This window comes from Tupaia chinensis, unplaced genomic scaffold (assembly GCF_000334495.1).
Source record: "Tupaia chinensis unplaced genomic scaffold, TupChi_1.0 Scaffold000702_1, whole genome shotgun sequence".
NCBI lineage: Eukaryota > Metazoa > Chordata > Mammalia > Scandentia > Tupaiidae > Tupaia > Tupaia belangeri.
Window position 1 is genome coordinate 2,251,125 of NW_006160225.1, and position 16,738 is coordinate 2,267,862.

At 38.4% G+C, this 16,738-nt stretch overlaps 1 pseudogene; it reads left to right on the forward strand.

The window, feature by feature from the left end:
• The first annotated feature begins 2,263 nt into the window (after positions 1–2,263).
• LOC102486389 (40S ribosomal protein S3a pseudogene) lies at positions 2,264–3,068 on the forward strand (annotated as a pseudogene).
• Positions 3,069–16,738: the final 13,670 nt, after the last annotated feature.

Consider the following 16,738-nt stretch of genomic DNA (forward strand, 5'->3'; position numbering starts at 1 on the left):
CAGGAGTACACTGTTCGTTTTCCATGTGTTTGTGTATTTTATAAGCTTATTTCTGCTGTTAATTTCAAGTTTAATTTCATCATGGTCAGAAAGGATGCTAGATATAGCTTATATGCCTTTGAATTTGTAAAGGATTGCTTTGTGTCCTGTGGTAGATCTTCTAAAATATTTCATGTGAGGGTGGTCGTTGGGTGGAAAATTCAATAAATGTCCATCAAGTCCCTTTGATTTATGGTATCATTTAGATTATGTAGAGGAGAAGTGGGGTGTTGAGATTCATAATGATTAGCATGCTGCAGTCTATCTCTCCCTTTAGATTTAGCAGTCTTTCTTTTACATACTTGGGAGCTCTCAAGTTGGGTGCATAGATATTTATAAGTGTTATGTCTTCTTAGTGAATTAGGCCTTCTAGTACTATGTAATGTCCTTCTTTGTCACTTCTTACAGTTTTTGTCTTAAAATCCATTATGTCTGAAATCAGTATTGAGATTCCAATCATTTTTTTTAAATTTCTATTAACATAGAATATCTTTTACAGTCCTTTACTTTCAGTCTATGTCTGTGAGGTGTGTTTCTTGTAGGTAGCATACAGAGGGCTCCTAGATTTTTATCCATTCAGCCACTCTGTGCCTTTTCATTGGAGAATTTAATCCATTAACATTTAACATTATTATTAATATTTGCAGACATCCCAGACATTCTGTTTAACCATTTTCTTAGTTATTTTTGTTCGTTTATTTCTGTTTGTCTCTCTTTAGTTTTCCTGATATAATACTTCTTTCAGTCTTTCTTGAAGAACTGGTCTCATGTTGATAATTTTTTTCAGGTTTTATTTATATGAGAATTATTTTTTATGATATATATTAACTTCTTTTATAATATACAGATAAAAAAGAGTGAGGTTGTAAAAGATTTTTAAAAAGACATGGATAGAGGACATAGATCAAAACCTTAGAAACAGACAATGTCCAAATTAAAAGACCTGAGACAAGCGACATGGAAAATTAGAATGGTCCTGCTTCCTCCGAGCACTAGTGTTTCTCTTCATTCAGTGAGACTCTCAATAGAGACCCTTTTATAACAGGTAGTTATTTTTTTCTTTGATGATTATATCTGCGTTCTGTGATGTTTGGCCTCATATAAATGGACTCAAACAGTTTGTCCAGTGACTGGCTTATTTAACTTAGTACAATGTTCTCAAGGTTCATCCATGTGGTAGACAATGCATACATAATTCACAATACTACAGCGTTAAAAAAAAAACAACTTAGATGGTACCAGCAGTTAGCATAATGGCTATGTCACTGAACTCCCATGTAGTCGACTGCAGTTCGAGTCCTGAACCTTGCGGCTTAAACTCATGCCAGGCGCGTGTGCATGCTTGCCCAAGATCCCGAGAGGAGAATGGAGGAGAAAGGATTGTGGCGTGGCCATCCCCCAGGGGGTGGTGATTTCTCGCTTTCTGTCTCTCTCTCTTTCTCTGTCTTTCTGGCGAGTGCACACACCCTAGAGCAAAAACCTCTCCAAAAAAAAAAAGAAAGAAAGAAAAAATTAGAGAGATTTTTGCTACAGGGAATATGCACTCACTAGAGAGATAGAGAGAGAAGACACAGAAAGCGAGAAATCACCCCCCAGGCAAGATGCCCACACTGCAATCCCTTCGCCTCCATTCTTCTCTCAGGATTTTGGGTACACACACATGCCTGGCATGAATTTTAATCTGCCAGATTGGGGATTCAAGCATTGCTGGACATGGGAGTCCAATAATGTAACCTTTATGCCATCTTCTGGTCCCAGCCATATCCTTAAAAATGTGTTAAGAGGGAATGTCGTGTGTTTTTACCATGATGACAAATGATGATCCTATTTATAATCATAATAAAGATTATAAAAACAATTTTCCTGAATGTTGTCATATTTATGTTGTCAATTTTTAATTTTAAAATTTTTGTGAATTATTTTGATTTAAATAAATATTCATCAATTGAGCAACTTTTGTATACTTATTTTGAAGGTCTTTATAAATTTAAAACTCTTCTGGTCTCTCCAAACCTGGAACTAATTTTTCAGGCAAAGGACAATTTGTAGTTAAATTTCTCATTTGTTCTTACCGATAGGATTCTCTAACAACACAGTGAGATTATTTAAAACAACAACAACATAGAACTGAATTATTCTAATGCATAACTTGACCTATAGCTGACACTAAGCTGATAACTTACTTTAAAAGATTATGTAGATAGTGGGCTCTCTGAGTAGCACCATGGCAGTTGGCAAAAATAAACACCTTACGAAAGGCAGCAAAAAGAAAGGTGGCCAAGAAGAAAGTGGTTGATCCATTTTCTAAAAAAAAAAAAAAAAAAAATGGTATGATGTGAAAGCACCTGCTATGTTCAACATAAGAAATGTTGGGAAAACACTACTTACCAGGACTCAGGGAACCAAAATTGTGTTTGATGGCCTTAAAGGCCGTGTGCTTGAAGTGAGCCTGGCAGATCTGCAGAATGATGAAGTCGTGTTTAGGAAATTCAAGCTGATTACTGAGGATGTTCAGGGCAAAAACTGCCTCACTAACTTCCATGGCATGGATCTCGCCCATGACAAAATGTGTTCCATGGTCAAAAAATGGCTGACTATGATCGAAGCTCATGTCAATGTCAAGACTACAGATGGTTATTTGCTTCATCTCTTCTGTGTTGGGTTTACTAGAAATCACTACAATCAGATACGGAAGACCTCATGCCCAGCATCAGCAGGTCCGCCAAATCCAGAAGATGATGGAAATCATGACCCGGGAGGTACAGACGAATGACTTGAAAGAAGTGATCAATAAACTGATTCCAGACAACATTGAAAAAGACATAGAAAAGGCTTGCCAGTCCATCTACCCTCTTCATGATGTCTTTGTCAGAAAAGCAAAAATACTGAAGAAGCCCAAGTTTGAAATGGGAAAACTCATGGAACTTCATGGTGAAGATAGCAGCTCTGGAAAAGCTACTGGGGATGAGACGGGCGACAAAGGTGAATGAGCTGATGGATATGAACCACCAGTCAAAGAATCTGTTTAAAGTTCAGACTTTTAATAGTGACAAATAAAAAGTCCTATTTGTGGGGAGGGGGGGGGGAAGATTATGTTGATATTTATTCTCTATGAGTATTTTGTTAGAGTGGGTGAAGTACAAGGTATTCTATAGTCGGCCCCGCTTTCTTCTAGAGATATGTTCGATGACCCTTGTGGTTGCCTCAAACCCCAGGAAGTACCGAACCCTAAATACTCACTGTTTTATGACCCATAAAAGATGATGCTTGGGTGTCTGTGAGAAGAGAAGGATGGCTCATGTAATATTGACATGCTGGACAAAGGACAATTCTGGTCCAGGTGTGACTGAGCAGGACACGTGAGATTTCATCACATTACACAGGACAGCATGCAACATAAAACTAAGGAATTGTTCATTTCAGGAATTTTCCATTTAATATTTTTGGATTACAGTTGACTGCTGGTAACTGAAACCATGGAAAGTGAAACTGCAGATAAGGGTGGATTACTGCAGTAGTGGAATAGTTCATTGGACAATGTTAGCATTATCATAGTTGGTAACAATAGGGATAATACGAATCACCCTCATACGTACAGATCACAACCAAGTGAGAGCTATATTTCTTCCTGAATAGATTTAGAAATAAACAAAGCTAAACAAAGAAAACTTTGCAGGAAAAAGAAATTAATCATTGGAAATATAAAAATTTCATTTAGTGTAGCTAAGGGAATAACTTATCTTCTAGCCTACCTGGATTCTTATTGTAGGTTCTGTTGGTCATCTCTAAGTATCAAAATATCCCTCTGGAATATCTACCTCTTGATTCAGAACCCTGGCTAATTTTGTTAAGTCGTTAATTGTTTCCTATGAAATTGCTCAAAGTTCTCATTAAAAAAATAAATCTTTATCAATAGTTTCTATAAAAGGCTTTGATCTCATTCCAAGACTTTGTGCAAAAAGTTGGCTGCCTGATTTACATGTTAATGGGAATTTCTCCTTGAAGCTGCTGCTCTTCTTGCTCTGTCTGACCTGAAGGCTCCAGTCTACCCATCTGCGTTCGCCATTCCTACTGCTTCATCTCTGCCTCCATCTCTGACAGCGAGAGTCACTTAAAGAAGATCAAAATTCATTACTTCTCTATGCCAAATATTTGAAAATAACACTATTTAATATCCTTCAGAGGATCATTATCGAACGTAAGATTTCTTACCTGCCTTTAAAAATTATCTGAAGTACAAATAATAAAGGAAAAATTTTAAAAGCATTTTTATTAAGTATCTATAATATGCTGTAAAGTGGATAATGCAGATTCTTATGTGTTAAGTCATTTAGCTTTGACATTCTTATTAGGAAATTATTATTAAGACCATTTGGCCAAAGGGAAAAAGAAAAGGCCAAAAATAGATAATCTAAGTTTCTTTTTTTTCTTTTCTTTTCTTTTCTTTTCTTTTCTTTTCTTTTCTTTTCTTTTCTTTTCTTTTCTTTTCTTTTCTTTTCTTTTCTTTTCTTTTCTTTTCTTTTCTTTTCTTTTCTTTTCTTTTCTTTTCTTTTCCTTTTCCTTTCTTTTCTTTTCTTTTCTTTCCTTTCCTTTCCTTTCCTTTCCTTTCCTTTTCTTTTTTTCTTTCTTTTCTTCTTTTTATTTTTGTTTGTTTGCTATAGGGCACTTACACTTGCTGGAGAGAGGGAGAGAAAGAATCCCCTAGGGGGATGGCCATACCACAGTCACTTCTCCATCTCCTCTCAGGATTTTGAACACACATGTATATGAACCTGGCATGTGTTTCAAGCTCTTGGGTCCAAGATTTGAGCCATGCAGTTGGCCATGTGAGATTCATCTCCCTTAACTTCCATGCACCCGCTGGTCCATAATCTAACTTTGTTTTTGTTTTGTTTTGTTTTGTTTCCTTTTTTAAAAAACATGTTTTAGAATTATTTGTATTTATTTAATTCCATTTGTTATTATTATTTTTTAAAAATTTGACCAGAAAAAGAAAAAAAGGGAAAGTGAGAAAGCAAGATTCCAGGTCCAGGACTCAAACCGTGGTTGGCCATATGGGAATCCAGCACCCTTAACCACCACGCCACCTATGAGTCCCCATAATCTAGCTTCTTTAATGTCACTTTGCATGTATGTTATATAGTCAGCATGTAAAAATAGTGTAGCTTAACAATTTACATTACTTCTTATTAGCATTTTTTTTTTTGTCTTAGGGTACGTGTGCTTGCCTGAGAGAGAGAGAGACAGAAACGATGAGAGGGAAAGTGAGAAATCACCCCCTGGGGGGGGTTGGCCACACCAAAATCCCTTCTCCTCCTCCATTCCCCTACTGGGCCCTTGGGCATGAACACACATGTGCTCAGTGTGAGTCTTGAGCCACCAGGTCTGGGACTCCAACTGCGGTTAGACATCTGGGTGTCCAGCAATGTAGCCACTACACCATCGCCCTAATTTACATTCCTAATACAAGCTACCAGCATCTTTTAAATATAACGTTATATAATAGAGTTTCGTATGATTCACTCATTTATGTAGTGCGCATTAATTATGAGACTACTATGTGCTCAATAGTAGATTATAATAAGATTTGAGACATAAAGAAAGTTGTTGCTCTCAAATTGCATAGAGTAAAAGGGGCTGCAAAATAGAGCCAGCTCATGGTCTGCTGATCAAGTGGGCTGAATCCTACATGGGTGACCAAAAACACTGAGTGCATGTGTGTGCATCCTCCAGATCCCAAAAGGTAGGAACAATGGAGAAGAAGGGATTGCAGTGTGATCAAACCCCATGGGGGTGTTTTCTCTCTCTCTCTTTCTCTCTCACTTTCTTTCTCTCTCTCCATCTTCTTTCTGTCTCTCTCTGGCAAGCACATGCACCCTCTGGCACATTTTTCAAAAAAATAAAATAAAATGAAAGCTTTATATCCTAAGCTTGTGAAAAATTTTGAAAAATAAGTCAAATCTATGCTCCATACATAAAAATGATGTCTTTTTTTTTTTTTTTAGAGGTTTTGCCTTAGGGCACGTGCACTTGCCAGAGAGAGAGAGAAAGAAAGAGAGAGAGAGAGATCACCCTCCAAGAGGGATGACCATGCCACACTCCCTTTCCCTCAATTCTTCTCCCAGGATCTTGGGCACGCATGCAAATACTCCTGGCATGATTTTCAAGCCACCAGGTCTGGGAACCAAACCACAGTTGGCCACATGGGAGTTCAGTGATTTAACCACTTTGCCATCTGCTTGCCCTGAAAATGATTCTGAATTAATAAAATCAATTCCAGTATTGTAATCTTAAATACTGATGAACAAAATGCACTGATATCGTCTTAACCAAAAGCATACATATTTCATTAAAATAAGAATATAATCCACACAACTTAAATTTAGTAGAGCTTAAGTCATAAAATTACCCTATGCCATCAAACTTCAAGTCAGTCAGCTGAAAGAAATAGACACATTTCGTGGCTGTAAGAATATATGTGGATCTCATGAATGTGAATACTTCAAAACAACCATAAAAAAATAAATAGGCCCAGATATCGTAGCACAGGCAGTGAGATGACACTGTACAGTCCCTGATTATAGGAAGCCCACTGGCTCAGGTCCCAGCTACACCTGTGAGCCCAGCTGAATGGAAAACTAGGGTAGAGTGAATTCTGATGGTGTGATAGACCCTGTCCAGGGTACTTTCTCTCTATATTTTCTTACTTTTTTTTTTTTTTGGAGAGGTTTTTACTATAAGGTGCATGTACTCACTGGAAAGACAGAGAGAAAGACAGGGAGAAATAATCCCCCAGGGAAGATAGCCACGCCTCAATCCCTTCTCCTCTATTCTCCTCTTGGGATCTTGGACACACATGCACATGTGCCCGGCGTGAGTTTAAGCGACCGGGTCCAGGACTCAAACTGTGGTCAACTGCATGGGAGTCTAGCGACATAGTCATTATGTGCCACTGCTGGTCCCTCTCTCTTTATTTTATATGAAATTAATGAGTGAATAAATGAATAAAAATAAATAAATAAATAAAATCTCTTTAAAAGTAAACAAAAATGTTGGGGACTAGCAGTTAGCAATAATGGCTATGTCGCTGAACTCCCATGTAGTTGAACACAGTTCGAGTCTCGGACCCGGTGGCTTAAATTCATGCCGGGTACATGTGCGTGCGTGCCTAAGATCTCAAGAAGAGAATGGAGGAGAAGGGATTGCGGCATGGCCATCCCACTGGGAGTGATTTCTTGCTTTCTGTCTCTCTGTTTCTTTCTGGTGAGCGCACGCACCCTATAGCAAAAAGTCTCTCCAAAAAAAAAAAAAGTAAATAAGAATGTAACAGCAGACATACCATTATTGTTTTATTAACCAAATGATTAATAATTATAAAAAAATTCTAGTTTTTCTTAAAATTTGATTTTTTAATTGTTTTAATTATTTTACTTTTATTTACTTATATATTTTTTTTAATTTCATCAGAGAAGGACAGAGAGAGAGAGAGAGGGAAAGTGAGAAAGCAGGACACCAGGTCTGGGACTCAAACTTCAGTCAGCCGTGTGGGAGTCAAGTGCCCTTAACCACCATGTCACCTGCCAGACCCTAACATGCTCTCTCTAGAAAAGATTCATCCCATGGTGAGAAAGGACTACAGAGTAGATATGATCATAAATTTCTAAAGCTAAACATCCAATCTGACCCAACGAATAACTAGGTTAGTGTTTTGCAGCAGAGTGATATTATTATTATTTTTTTTTTTGGAGAGATTTTTGCTATAGGGTGCATCCGCTCGCCAGACAGACAGAGAGAGACATAGAGACAGAAAGCGAGAAATCAACCCCCCAAGGGGGTTGGTCACGCCGCAATCCCTTCTCCTCCATTCTCCTCTCGGGATCTTGGGCACGCACGCACATGCGCCCGGCATGAGTTTTAAGCCACCGGGTCCAGGACGCAAACCGCGGTCGACTACGTGGGAGTCCAGCGACATAGCCATTACACTAACTGCTGGTTCCCAGTGATATTATTTTTTAATATGGACTGATGGTTTTCCATAAAATATATAGAAATTGAACATTGCTGGCTGATAAAAACTTGGGGTATTTCTAAATTAGCTATTTTCATTTTTTTTAAGTTTACAAAGTCATATTTAAATGCCAGTTAGTAATCACGCTTTAAACATTTGATTTCCCAAACTTATCTCCAATTATTGTTTTCAAAAATGTTCTCTCTGGGCCCTGGGCGCGGGAGAGCCCATGCCCCCGGAGCGGCTAGGTAAAGACTTGAATGTCTTATTAATGCAGAAAGGCATCTTAATTATAACTAAGGAATAATTTGTTATTCTAATTTACAGAAAAATCACTTCAACGTTAGTGATCATTTTATTAATGGAAAATAATTTATATATATTGTATATTTATTAGTTTTAGTATTTTGATTGTAATATGAGTATTTTTGAGATGTTTATCAAATGTATAATATGATCTAGGGTTCAAATAAATATATGGTATATACCATTATGGAAAATATTTGTAGAAAATACTGTCCTTAAGATTATATGTCACTGAGGACCAGCAGTTAGCGTAATGGCTGTGTCGCTGGATTCTCACATAGTCGACCACGGTTCGCATCCCAGACCCGGTGGCTTGAAATTCACGCAAAGCGCATGTGCGTTCGTGCCCAAGATCCCGAGAGGAGAATGGGAGAGAAGGGATTGCGGCGTGGCCATCCACCCTGGAGGGTGATTTCTCGCTTTCTGTCTCTCTGTCTCTGTCTGTCTGGTGAGCGCACACACCCTATAGCAGAAACCTCTCAAAAAAAAAATTATATGTCACCAATCATCACTGGACTTAAAATAAATGTAAACATTTTTACCTGTAATGCTTTCTGCATAAATATTTTTGTCCAGTTTCCCTTTGATCACCTACAATTACTTCTCATCAAAATGTTTCTGTATAATAAAAATAGGATAAATTGACTTTTCTCAGTGAGAACTCCAAATCATGTGTAAATGTAAAATCCTGTCCATAATTTAATGGTCTTTTTTTTATTTCAAGCAACATCTTATTAATCCTCCATAAAATGAGGCCAGCCGGTGGCACAGCATTTAAGGTGCTGAATTCCCACAGGGCCAACCGCAGTCTGAGTCCTGAACGTGGAAGCTGGAAAATCACTCCAGGTGTACCTGCTCCCAGGAGAACCGAGGAGAAAGGATTATGGCGTGGCCATCACTTTCCCTCTCACTGTCTTTCTGACGCTCCAGCAAATGCAGATACCCTTTGTCAATAACCTTAAAAAGAAAGCTGCCAGATCCCACATTGCCCTTCCGTGGTTTGAGTCCTGGACTTGGTAGCTTGAAAACACATTCCATGTGCATGTGGGTGCATGTCAGAAGAATCCCCAAAGAAGGAACAGCATTGGCATAATAGCTGTGTTTTTAGACTCCCATGTAGTCCACCGTTGTTTGAGTCCTGGTCCCGGTGGCTTAAACTCACGCTGGGCACGTGTGCATGTGTGTCCAAGATCCCGAGAGGAGAATGGAGAAGAAGGGATTGCGGTATGGCTATCCCCACTGGGGGTGATTTCTTGCTTTCTGTCTCTCTGTCTCCCTCTGTCTTTCCGGCTAGCACAAGAGCCCTATAGGAAAAACCTTTAAAAAAAAAAAAAAACCCAAAAACTAAAAGAAGGGAGAGATGAAGAAGAAGGGACTATAGCATGAACATTCCCTATTGGGGTGCTTTATTCCTCTCTCTCTTTGTCTCTGTCTCTGTCTCTCTCTCTCTCTCTCTCTCTGACCAGCACAGATACTTCTAGCAAAATTTTTTTAAAAAGAAAGAAAATATGCCATGTGTTTCATATAAAGATCAACCACATATAGTTTTTACAATGTGCTTTTCATAACATAATTTCAAAGCATCATAAATAAATTATTTAAGCCCTATTAATACTTCTAAAAAATTATTTTTCCGTGGAGAAGCATATGTAATGAGCTGTATTTCTGCTCTTTAGGTAAAGACCTGAATGTCGTATTAATGCAGAAAGGCATCCTAATTAGAACTAAGGAATAATTTGTTATTCTAATTCACATAAACATCACTTCGACTTTAGAGATCATGTTATTAATGACAGATCACTTATATATATGTTGCATATTTATTAACTTTAATATTTTGATTACAATATGATTATAATCAAGTTTTAAATTATCTGTCCTTGATATACTGATGCTATGTTCCATTTTTCATTGCCTATTTGGTTTGAGAATTTGTTACGTTACTTTTTTATGGGTTTTCTTTTTAAAGACTATGAATTTTTTTCTTCCATGTGCAATAGTGACAGAGCCAGAGAAGGAGTGCCCCCAAGAGAGTCTTGATACGGTAGTCCTCCTGCAGCCCGCAGCCCGCCCCAGGCCATGGGCGATCTTGTGTCTGGTCTGGATTTGAACCAGAAACCTCTTTCCACCTGGGATTGCCCCTCAGGAAATGGAGTTTGCTTTTTGTTCATTTGTTTGTTTTGGAGGTTTTTTTTTTTTTTTTTTTTTGGGGTTTTTTTTTTTTTTTTTTTTTTTTTTTTTTCTATAGGGGCATGTGTACTCGCCAGAAAGACAGAGAGAGACAGAGGAGAGACAGAAAGTGAGAAACCACAATCACTTCTCCTCCTTTCTCCTCTTGGGATCTTGGGCATGCATGCACACGCGCCCGGTGTGAGTTTAAGCCACTGGGTCTGGGACTCGAACCAGTCAACTAGATGGGGGTTCAGTGACATAGCCATTACACTAACTGCTGGTCCTACAGAAAATGGAGTTTTGCTCCTCACCACTATAATATCTGTTATATCTTTTGTTATTATTATTATTTTATTTAACTTTATTTAATTCAACCAGAGAGGGACAGAGAGAGAGAAAGTGAGAAAGCCAGTTGCCAGATCTGGGACTAGAACCATGGTTGGCCATGTGGGAGTCCAGTACCCTTAAACACCATGCCACCTGCTGGCCTCTCTGTTATATCTTAAAGTCTAATTTATGGATCTTAATATTGCTATTGTTCTCATAAAGTGCTGTTTATGGACCTAGAGAGGAGTTAATGATTGACATACAGTGGAAAAATTATACTTTTGTTTTAATTTGTCCAGTTTTTCTCTTAGCTCACTTATTTCATTTGCATCTACAGATTTAACTTCAAATCAATTAATATAGGCTAATTTTCAACTATATTTAGGTTTTGCCATCTGCTGAAGTAAATTTTTATTACATTCATATGCTATGGGTTTCTTTAATTTTCTTATTTTTAGTGGAAGTAATTAATACTTTGTACCTCGCCTCATTAGAGACTATCTAAGATAAAGTTCTACATTTTTGCAGAATGCCTGCATTTATTTCCCTGATTCTGCGGACTGAGTTAATATTGTCTTACCCCTATAATGTTGCATTATGCCGATTATATATTAGCAAAGCATTTGGTTTGTTATTAAATAAATGTAGATGAAAACTGTGTCCTTACATGTGCAGTAGATTTGGCATCAAAACAGCTATTAAGTATGTAAGGCTCAGGACCAGCAGTTAGCGTAATGGCTATGTCGTTGGACTCCCATGCAGTCGACCGCGGTTCAAGTCCCAGACCGAGTGATTTAAATTCACGCTGGGTGCGTGTGCATGCGTGCCCAAGATCCCGAGAGGAGAATGGAGGAGAAGGGATTGCAGCGTGGTCATGCCCCCTGGGGGGTGATTTCTCGCTTTCTGTCTCTCTAGCAAACACACACACCGTATAGCAAAAACCTCTCCAAATAAATAAATAAATAAATAAATAAATAAATAAATAAATGTAAGGTTCTAAGTTCATGTATCCAATTAAACAAAATGCTACCTCTCCCAGAGTACCAGTTGACAGTGCTGAAATGGCACCCTCAAGTTGTGTTTGGTAACTTCCGCAGAAAATCTCATTTTTTATAACTCCATTTTGTCTAGCCCTTCATCTGAATTTAATAATATTTATTTTAGATATCTTACTTTCCATAATGTCCCGTGAATACTTCTTCAGGGTCATTAATATAACCCCATCTTTCTGTTCTGATGCATTATATGTTGATAATAAAGCTTCTCTCAGAAGGTCTGGGACCAGCAGGTAGCATAATGGCTATGTCACTGGACTCCCACGTAGTTGACTGCAGTTCGAGTCCTGGACCCTGTGGCTTAAACTCATACCGGGTGTGTGTGCGTGCGTGCCCAAGATCCCGAGAGGAGAATGGAGGAGAAGGGATTGTGTCGTGGCCATCCCCCTGGGGGGTGATTTCTCGCTTTCTGTCTCTCTGTCTCTCTCTGTCTGTCTGGCAAGCACATGCGCCTTATAGCAAAAACCTCTCCAAAAAAATAAGGTCTCATTGCTTTCTCCATTCTCAGATCTTTGATACCTCATTGTCCCACCTGTCTACTAGCAATACTGAAAAGAAATATCTCCTCTTTTACGGTCCTCCAATCATTGGAACACATTGCTCTGAAGAAAATATTTGATGAGTAAAAATGGATAAATTAATTATTTGTTTTTATAATTGTGATTGTCTATAGCATTAAAATAGCCTCCACACAATGTGTTAATTTGTTTATCCTATTGCATTCATGCCCCACTAAAATTCTGGCTTTATTATGCAAAGCAGAGCAAAAGCAATTTGGTCACATCATCACAAAGTGTCCATATGTTCAGCAAGATGATTCTGAAACCTATTATTAATAAACTAATAACTGTATTCTGATCATTTTCTTCTATTTTAATAATACTTTAGAAGCGTTCTACATGAGATTACCTTACCTTTTCCTATTCTTTGTGAAAAACAATGCTTTGAGGCTCTAGAAAGTGAAATTTTCAGTAAAACAGAAACAGAAAGATACTCAACCTCCGTGGCACAAGTCACAGCGTACTGATCTGCGTGCTGGAATCCTCATGGCCAGCCACGACTCAGCTCCCTGGTTGACCGGAAACATGGCGGGCGTGTGTGCGCTCAAGATCCTGACTAGCTGGAGCTTTGACGAATGGCAGTACAGAGTAATAAGGTCTTGTCAAACTTGCCTTTCTCTCTCATGAACAAAGGTAAAATAAACATAAAACAAACAAAAAAATAAATTTATAGACCATTTAATTTCCTCTTTGAAACTGTTAAAAATCATGCCTGTAGTTATGCTAAAAAAAAATAAATGTACCTTGTGGGAGCAATATTGGACATGTCATTAAGAGTAGATATAGGAGCCCCAATATTAATTAAGGAAATGAGAATGCTCATAAGCATTTTAAAAGCCTCCTTTCACTTTTTTACGCTACAATGCTTGTGAAAAATGAGTACATAGTTTTTCGTTGGTTTTATTTACAAAAATCAAATTATCTTTATAAAAAATGCTACGCCTGTGAAAGTCACTTTAAATTGAAATATTTGTATTCTGTCACAGTCAAATAAAATAAATGCTTTACATGAGAGGATACCCTAATTAACCTTAATAAAAATATGTAGGCAGACTATTTCTTAAGTGGCATGTGATGAGTATGTACTATCACTTAAAGAAATGTCTGAAATTATTTAACACTTCTCTTTTTCTTTCAGAACCCTTCCTTTTAGCAATAATATTCCATATGCATGACACTTTAATGGTTCTTTCTCATGGAAATTGATGAAGTGTATATTTGAAAAGGATAAGTGTCTCAAAATCAAGCGTTTTAGAATTATTGTGTTTAGAAAGATAAATGAGCAACGATCCTGACTCTTTTATTCCAGTTCAATATGAAAAGCCCTGAAATTTGAGTTTCGTTGTATAAATATACTTTGCAGTGCCTATGAGGGAAATCATTATTGTAAGAAGGCATGCCGAAGTGTGATTCTCCAAAAATAATGATAGCGAAAAGGAAGAGTGGCAGGTGGGGAGCACAACTGTCTGGCACCACATGCTATTTCTATCAGCAGTGCAAAGAAAAAATTTTGTCAACGTTTGCTGATTTTTTGACATCTTACCAACAGCAGGTTAGACCGCATTTCTTGTACTGAATAAATGAAAAAGGAGCAGTTTGTCACTCCACCTAGGGTAAGTACACACCATCTCTATTAGGGTTCTTGCACACAGAAAAAGCAAGAGCTGGGACCAGCACATGATGAAATGGTTACATCCCTGGACTCCCACGTAGTCAACTGAGGTTCAAGTCCCAAACCCAGTGGCTTAAAACTCATGCTGGTGCATCTTCGTAGGTGCCCAGGATGCCAAAAGAATGGAAGAGAAAGGATTACAGTGTGGCCATCCCTGGGGGGGGGGGATTTCTCGCTTTCTCTCTCTCTGTCTCTCCAGTGAGCGAGCACATGTGCCCTATAGCAAAAATCTCTCTCTGAAAAAGAGAAAAAAAGGAAGAGCCAAGGATAGTTTGAATGAAGTTTATTGTTATGTTTGTTTTTAAAGAATTATTTAACTTTATTTATCTATTTATTTATTTTCATTTGACCAGGGAGGGTCAGAGGGAGAATGAAAGAGAGACAGATAGAGAAAGCCACCAGGTCCAAGACTCGAACTGCGGTCAGACATCTGGGAATCCAGCACCCTTAACCACCATGCTTGTTTTATTTCAAGTGAGGTTTATTGTTCTGATTCTGCTTCTCAGATTACCTCTAGGTCCAAAACAGCTTCAAGTAGCTACTTCCTCCATTGCAGTGAGCAAATGCAGACAGGCTCGAATCCCGATTGTTACGATCCTCGTGTCCAAATTGGGGATGGAAGAGCACAGTTGGTGGACAGTGAGGTTTCCAGCTACACTCCCAAGTGTCTAATTCCTTCTGGGAGAAGAGCTCCTTAAGGGAAAACTAAAGGGACTTTTCACATGAAATCTGAATGTCCAATCAAACACTATTTTTTTTTTTTTTGAGAGATTTTCACTGTAGGGCGCGTGTGCTCGCCAGACAGACAGAGAGAGACATAGAGACAGAAAGCGAGAAATCACCCCCCAGGGGGGATGGTCACGCCGCAATCCCTTCTCCTCCATTCTCCTCTCGGGATCTTGGGCATGCACGCACACGCGCCCGGCGTGAATTTTAAGCCACCGGGTCCGGGACACGAACCGTGGTCAACTACGTGGGAGTCCAGCGACATAGACATTATGCTAACTGCTGGTCCCTAATCAAATACTATTAAACATAATGTTGAGATAACTGAATGTCCACATGGGATGAAATTAGACCTTTATCTCACACCATGCATGCAATTAACTAAAAAAGACTGTAAAATGTAAATAAATAAATAAATAAATAAATAAATAAATAAATAAAGTAAAGCCTGAAACTCTATGGAAAAGTCCCATGATGTTGTTCTGGGTAATGATTTTTCCAGATATGACACCAAAAGCACAGGCAACAGAAACAACAACAAAAAATAAAGACAAGGGAGATTATAGCAAACTAAAAAGTATCTATACAGCAAAGGAAATTGTCTGGATTGAAGAGACAACCTAAAGAATGAGAGATAGTATTTGGAAACCATGCATTGGATAAGAGGTTAATATCCAAAGTACAAAAACAAAAAAAGAAAAGTAGAAAGAAAATCATAGTAAGAAAATAAACCTACTTAAAAATGGCCTGTGTAGATATTTCTCAAAAGAAAACAAATGACTAACAGATATATGAAAAACATGCTCTCCATCACTAATTTTCAGAAATACAAATTAAACCAAATGAGATATCTTTTCATACCTTTTAGAATGACTTTTTTTTTTTTTTTGTAGAGGTTTTTGCTATAGGGCGCATGTGCTCGCCAGATAGACAGAGAGAGACAGAGAGATAGAAAGTGAGAAATCACCCCCCAGGGGGAATGGTCACAACGCAATCCCTTCTCTTCCATTCTCCTCTCAGGATCTTGGGCACGCACGCACGCACACACGCCCGGCGTGAGTTTTAAGCCACCAGGTCCGGGATGCGAACCACAGTTGACCACATGGGAGTCCAGTGACATAGCCATTGTGCTTCCTGCTGGTCCCTAGAATGACTTTTATGAAAAAGATGAATGACAAATGTTAGAGAAGATATACTAAAAAGTGAACACTTGCACACTATTACTGGGGATATAAATTAGTATAGCTATTATAAAAAATAGCATAGACCTTCCTCTCAAAGTAAGACACAAAGCTACTGTATGATCCAGCAATCCTACCACTTGGTATATATCCAATGGAAGTGAAAATAGTATGTGAATGTTATCTGCCCTCCCATGTTAATTTCAGGATTACTCAGAATAGCCAAGATGTTAAATTACCAAAATGTCCATCAACAAATGTGTGAATAAAGACAATGTGGTGTATGTACACAATGAAATATTATATAGGGTGAACTACACATAGTGAAAAATACCAGGCACAGGAAGGCAAATACTGAAATCTCCCTTATAAGTAAAATATAATGCAATTGAAGTTATAGAAGTACAAAGGCGGGAACCAGCAGTTAGCGTAATGGCTATGTCACTGGACTCCCACGTAGTCGACCACGGTTCGTGTCCCGGACCTGGTGGCTTAAAACTCACACCGGGCACGTGTGCGTGCGTGCCCAAGATCCCGAGAGGAGAATGGAGGAGAAGGGATTGCGGCGTGACCATCCCCCCTGGGGGGTGATTTCTCGCTTTCTGTCTCTATGTCTCTCTCTGTCTGTCTGGCGAGCACATGCGCCCTATAGTGAAAAAAAAAAAAAAACCCTCTCAAAAAAAAAAATTACT